A 6,279-nucleotide genomic window follows, 5' to 3' on the forward strand; every position below is an offset into this window, starting at 1 on the left:
AGTATTAAAGAGAAATATTAGGTTTCTACTTAAATGGATATTTTAAGTATTAAGCCCAAATGTGGAATATTATCAATGAATTGAGCCTAGTATACAAATTGTGATGCTTTACTTGCATCAAAGTTAATAATATCAATTCATACTTCTGCATTGATGTGAAAATTTGAATTTATAGTTTTTTTTCATAATTACCTAAACATTTCCGACTTCCAATTTTGCAGTATATATTCATATGTAATAGAGGAATGGATTACTCTTTCAAAGGGCTGCTGTATAAAAAGAGGCTTTTGCCAGCTGCCTAAAGTGAAAAATGATGGACTTGACTACAGCAACAATTTGCTTAACCAATTTAAAATCAAAGCCCAATTTTATTTCACCAACTGGTCTTTCTTTCTTTGTTCCTGTAATGTTCTTTCTTTGTTACAACATGAATTTAATCTCCCAATACCATGTCTTTCTGCCTGCATATACGTATGAAATCTTTTACTTTCAGTGTGACCCTATTACTCTTTTCTACTGTAAGGATGTAGGCAAATACAGCAATCCAAAACATTTCCTGTTTTAAAATGTTTCAATGAATTGCTTTCTCTGAATAGTTTTTATTTCATTATTATAGCAGTTATGTCGTTTGATTTGAGCAATGTTTTTCCCCGTTTTCTTGAGTTTAATCATAATAACCAGCTAAATTTCTTGACTAAATTCTTGTGAGAACATGCTGACAGCCAATTGCACAAATTTTAGTGGCTCGTTAGAGTTGTGTGGAAAACTAAATAGTACTTTCTGGAAGGTTACAAGAACTCTAATTCAACAGTTACAATCGGCATCAAAGCGACAAATACGTTTTATTAGACATAACACTGAAGGTTAAGACCGATGGCAAGACCAGCATATAAAAAAATCTATATATTAATGAATATACATAAATATCTTTTATACAGAAGTTTATATTGGTGCAAATGTAGACTCAAATGCATGCATGTCATTGGTTATATTAATTGTTGACAGCATATTAAGAGCATTCGTGGGGAAAAAAAAGATTTGTAAAAGGATAGGTTTAAGCAATGGCTTTTATTGTACGTAATTTACATAGTTATTTTTATGTTTGCAGATGATTTCACTGCATTGGAACACACCCATATATGCACTATGACTTGTGTGGAAAAAAAATGCATTGATGATGAAAAAACAATCCGAATGAAGTTAGTGATTGTTTAAGAATAAAGATAATGTTACCAAAGGCACCCTGTTATTTATTTGTTGCAAATGATGACTGGCAGTTGTTTTGCATCTCTTATTGGTGGTCTACATCCATCAGCCTGCGGCTTTTCGCATTCCCCCAAATCCAATCCCTTTTCCTCTGCTATCAATTCAGCCGGAGTGATTTACAGTCTCGCTATCCTCTTAAATACGCCGTGTCATTTTGGAACGGTGCTCCTTCGCCCTTATTTCTTCCGTTGTCATGGAAACAGACCTTCCATGCCGGCTGCATTGAGAATGAGGAGGAGGAAGAGGAGGAGGGCGAAGGCTGCCCTGACTTTCAGGACGTGCCGTTGTCTTCTCCCCTGCACAATGACTGCAGTACCCAGAAGAGACAAACAGGATCACGAGAAAGTCCATTTTTTTGGTGGGATTTTTGTAGGACAGTGGCATGTTGCACCTTATGAGAAACCTTCACAAATACATAAATTCACACAACTGTCATTCAAATCAATCAATATTTATGTAGTAAAATTAAAAATGTAGAAAATATGAAAAACTATTTAACAGAGATGTTGATTAATAAATGTATTGAGGTGTACAGATTGCAATAAACATACTTTTTAATTTAAATTGATTGTAATGAGTTTTATTATGGCTAACGGTAAAAAAAAATCAAGGCCAGTGCTTTTGGCCTTGTGAGGAAAAAAAAACTTTATGCCTACGGAGAGCAATATCTCTACATTAAATTATTTTTGTAAAGTACTTTTTTTATTTTTGAAAATTCAGGTTTAAATGCTCTTTTTGGAACTTCACAGTTTTATGAACAGTTGTTAAGTGGGAAAAAAGCGTCATCATCTTTATCACCACTTTGAGTGTTTATTCCACTAATATTTGAACACGGTTAACTAAATAGACTCCTTCAATTCACTTTAATTGCAAAGATGCATTCACGTGGGACATTTAAGACACCCATGGGAGTCTGTGGAGGTTAACTAAAGTGCGCCCAGTAGCAACTAACTCCTTATTAAAAAAAAAGTTTCTTACTTATATTGTCAGCAGTTTGTGGAGAAAATTGGCATTACATAAATAAAATAGGTGCTTGATGCCAACTAATCGCATGTAAGATACGACCACATAAAGCTGTCAAGGTATGTGCGCGTGCTTGAGGTTGTCACTAACCACGATATTGCTGATGTCTTCCTGTGCTCACTTTTTCTTCTCCGTGTCGGACCCATGGGACGTCCTCCCGTTTCTCGGTTTCCTTTTTCTTTCTATTCATTAAAAATAATTGGTCTAAAGCTAACTGCTGCTTCTTTGATGTGCTGCTTTTTAGTGCTCCGTTCACTTGACGTGGAATATGGCAAAATCTATTCTAATTTGTTTACTTCCTCATGTAGGGCAGATTCACGAGAGGGATGTATGTATCTGGGTCTTTACTCATCAAAATTGTGTTTTACTCCCTGTACTATAGCAAAAATTTTGCAAGTTTGAATTTAAACACTCATGCCATTAACCTGTGGTTATGCTCATTATCACAGCATACATTGGGAGTCTTCCACACGACTTTCCACGTGCGCCTAACAGAATAAAAGCCATTCCAGTCGACTGATTCTGGGGACAGGCAATGCAAGTTTAATCGGAATTTTGTTTTGACTAGTGCTGACACATCCAATGCTAAATAATTGAAAACATGCCTTTTCATGCCCTCCTACATCAGCTTTAAAAGAGAACATTTTTGTTTCCCCTGCTTCCCTGTCTAAGGTCACCTTGCTTGTGTTTTCCCTTCACTCCATCACAGCTAACCTCCACATCACTTCTGTTTCCACATACTGGCTTACACTCAACCGTTAACACGGGACTAGTGCACACATTCACCCACTCATCTGTACGCCCACCCTACACCACCTCCGCTAGTGTTTGTCCAACCAGAGTAGCTCATAATTCTGGATTTGTAGCAGTGAGTGTTTAAAGGGGATGTTCATTATGTCAAGTTTTGAGCAGGAACATTAGTTCATGTAATTTGACCCAATGTCAAAATCTGATTTTAATCTCACTCTGGAATATGTTTTAAAAAATATATAATTTCTAATTTCAACCTGAAATGTTACCCTGGAAAAAAATCTATTCAGCACCCACAAAAAAATACTAGTCTCCTTGAGGTAAAATATTGACTAAGAAAACACTGACTAAAAAGGCAGATTATGGAAATCATTTAATATGATGAGGATTTAAATTATTTTGAACAGCATACACGTGGGAAAGTGGAACAGACAATTCTTAAATGTACACTTTAAACACAATGCATTTTATATACTATGTGGCATTAGCATTAATGCTAAGCCATTCCAAAAATTAGTTCATTTTCAACATAATCTATCCTAGTCAGGGTTGGGGTGGGTAAAATAAATAGATTGATGGGGAAAAGAATGCATTTGCACGATTAGCAAGCAGTCCAGGTTTTCCAGAAGAAGATTCTGCATCCGACTTTGCGATCTTGTTGACTCCGTTTCCTTTCTAGTCCGCCTTGCTTTTTTTCTTCCACCTCTATCATGTCCAGAGGTTTTTCCGGAATCAGATGACTATTCCATTTGAAGAATTTATTCAGCAATTGAATTACTTTCTCTCTGTCTGTCAGCACCTACGCAAACAAAAATAATATTAAAAAGGTACATGTTTGTGTTTATGAAATCTAAAATGCACAAATGGGCATATTACCTAAAATATGTTTGATTATTGTAATATATCTAAAAGGAAAATAGCAAATATTAACATATATTTTTCTTAAAGGATGTTGGGAACTTTGTATATTACAAAAGCCACTGGGACTGTCTTCCACGGATGAACAAAGACCGCAGAAACATCCTTTGACGTTAATCAAGGATATCTTAAGGTTTGTACATAGTTTAGGATATATTGTATGCCTTTAAAAAAATCATGTTAAAGTATTTTATAAAATCGAGTCAACCTCACTTAAAAATACTCGGTTGACAATGTAGGGTACAGCAATGACTAGAACCTGTCTACTTATGATAAGCCCTGTTTTATACTATAAAAATGTCATTTGTATTTTTTTATTCTGGTGTAATATGTTTTGAAATTAATAATGTGTAATTTAACTGTTTATCCTCGCAGAAAAAATATTCATAATTGTTTGTTGTTGCTCTAAATAATACAATATCCTATCTGTGTAGTAACGTTCTACTGTCTAATAAAACCACCAGCAAGTGAGGACTGCAATGTAAAGTCTAAAATCTAATCTGCAATTTCACGGATGAGCGCTTTAGGATATCAGAGTGACAACAATCTGACAGATGACTACAGCATACAACATTGCCAGTGAAAAAAGAAATGAAATCAAGATTGCTTTCTTTATTTTTTATTCTTACAGTATTTAAGATGACACTTTGCATGTCGTTTTGTGACCAAAGTACACCTCCACAGTACAATCTAATTCACTGCTCTGTCATTGGTTGGCAACCAGTCCAGAGCAGATTAATACTGAAGAATAGATAAGTATCTCTAATGTTGTCTTCGAAACAGGCATAAGGATTGGAATTGCAACCAACTTACCTGGTTCTCGTATGTTTGTGTGATCCATGGCAGGTCTTCTCCAAGTTGCAAAGTCTTAAATTTGTTTTCTGGCTTCCCAATTGCTGGCAAAACCAAACAAAAAAGTGTGAACATGCAAAAAAAGTACCCCATTTTACTTTGTCCTATAGTATTTTCAGAGGTGCAGCTTTCTCACACAGCGTCTAGCAAAGGGTGGAGGCAATTTAAGTACTGTAATGATGTTGGGAGGTCTGTGCCTTTTTAAGGCCATTCTCATTTTGTCAAATGTGCTGTAAAAGGAACCCGTGTATACAAATAAAATGAACATGTCATCGATTTAAGGAAACAATGACGCCATGAAATTAGCATGTGTCGTAAAGTGGAATACGAGCACACACACAAGACTGCGGGATATCCATAGGCCATAAAGGTCATTTGTTTCACGCTGGTGAGTTTTTAGTGTCAACTCCTAATGAGATTTCTGCTCTGCTTAACTTAACAGGGTTGAAATGAAAACGACTTGTCACTGTTTACGGTGTTTACGATGACGCATGAATGGAGTGGTGACGGGATCAACCAACCGTTTTTACACCGCAGGCTACGACTCAGGTACTACCTAAAGTGAAGGGCTATCAATTTCATATACACATGGAAATAACTTGTTCAAATCAACCTAAATTATGGGTTTTTTATCAAGTGTTCAGTTCAAATGTATTTGATGTGTATCAATGTCGATGGCAATGAATGAATTAACTATTGAATTGAATGCTTTTATCGTCATTATACAAGTATGAAATATTTATCAAAGTGCAATGAAAATGCAACTAAATTTCTAAATTGTCAATCTCTGTTCCACTGGACCAAAACCACTTCCCAAAGCTGTGACAAAATATCTTGTAGCGCACAGGTGTCAAAGTGGCGGCCCGGGGGCCAAATCTGGCCCGCCGCATCATTTTGTGCAGCCCGAGAAAGTAAATCATGAGTGCCGACTTTCTGTTTTAGGATCAAATTAAAATGAAGAGTATAGATGTATATTAAATTTCCTGATTTTCCCCCTTTTGAATCAATAATTGTAATTTTTTAATCATTTTTTCTGTTTTTAGTTCAAAAATCATTTTGTAAAATCTAAAAATATAGATATAAAAAAAGCTAAAATAAACATTGTTTTAGATCTATAAAAAACGGAATATTCAGGGCTAAATATTATATCTAAAATGGTCCGGGCCACATAAAATCGAGTTGACGTTAATGTGGCCCGCGAACCAACCCGAGTCTGACACCCTTGTTGTAGCGTGATAAAATTTGGATTTAACACTCAATTATTTAATATAATGTGTCAATGTATTGTGTTTGAGTGGATGACAGGTATGCACAGATTGCATGAACTGTATGTGGAACAAACTGTCCTTGAAAGAGAGACCTTGATTATCTAATACAAGTAGAAAGGTGTCACATTCTCATCTGGCTACCTAAACAATTCAGGCCATGAGGTAAATAGAAAATAAATTTAAAAAAATAATACTGCAATGC

This window comes from Stigmatopora argus, chromosome 12 (assembly GCF_051989625.1).
Source record: "Stigmatopora argus isolate UIUO_Sarg chromosome 12, RoL_Sarg_1.0, whole genome shotgun sequence".
NCBI classification, from domain to species: domain Eukaryota; kingdom Metazoa; phylum Chordata; class Actinopteri; order Syngnathiformes; family Syngnathidae; genus Stigmatopora; species Stigmatopora argus.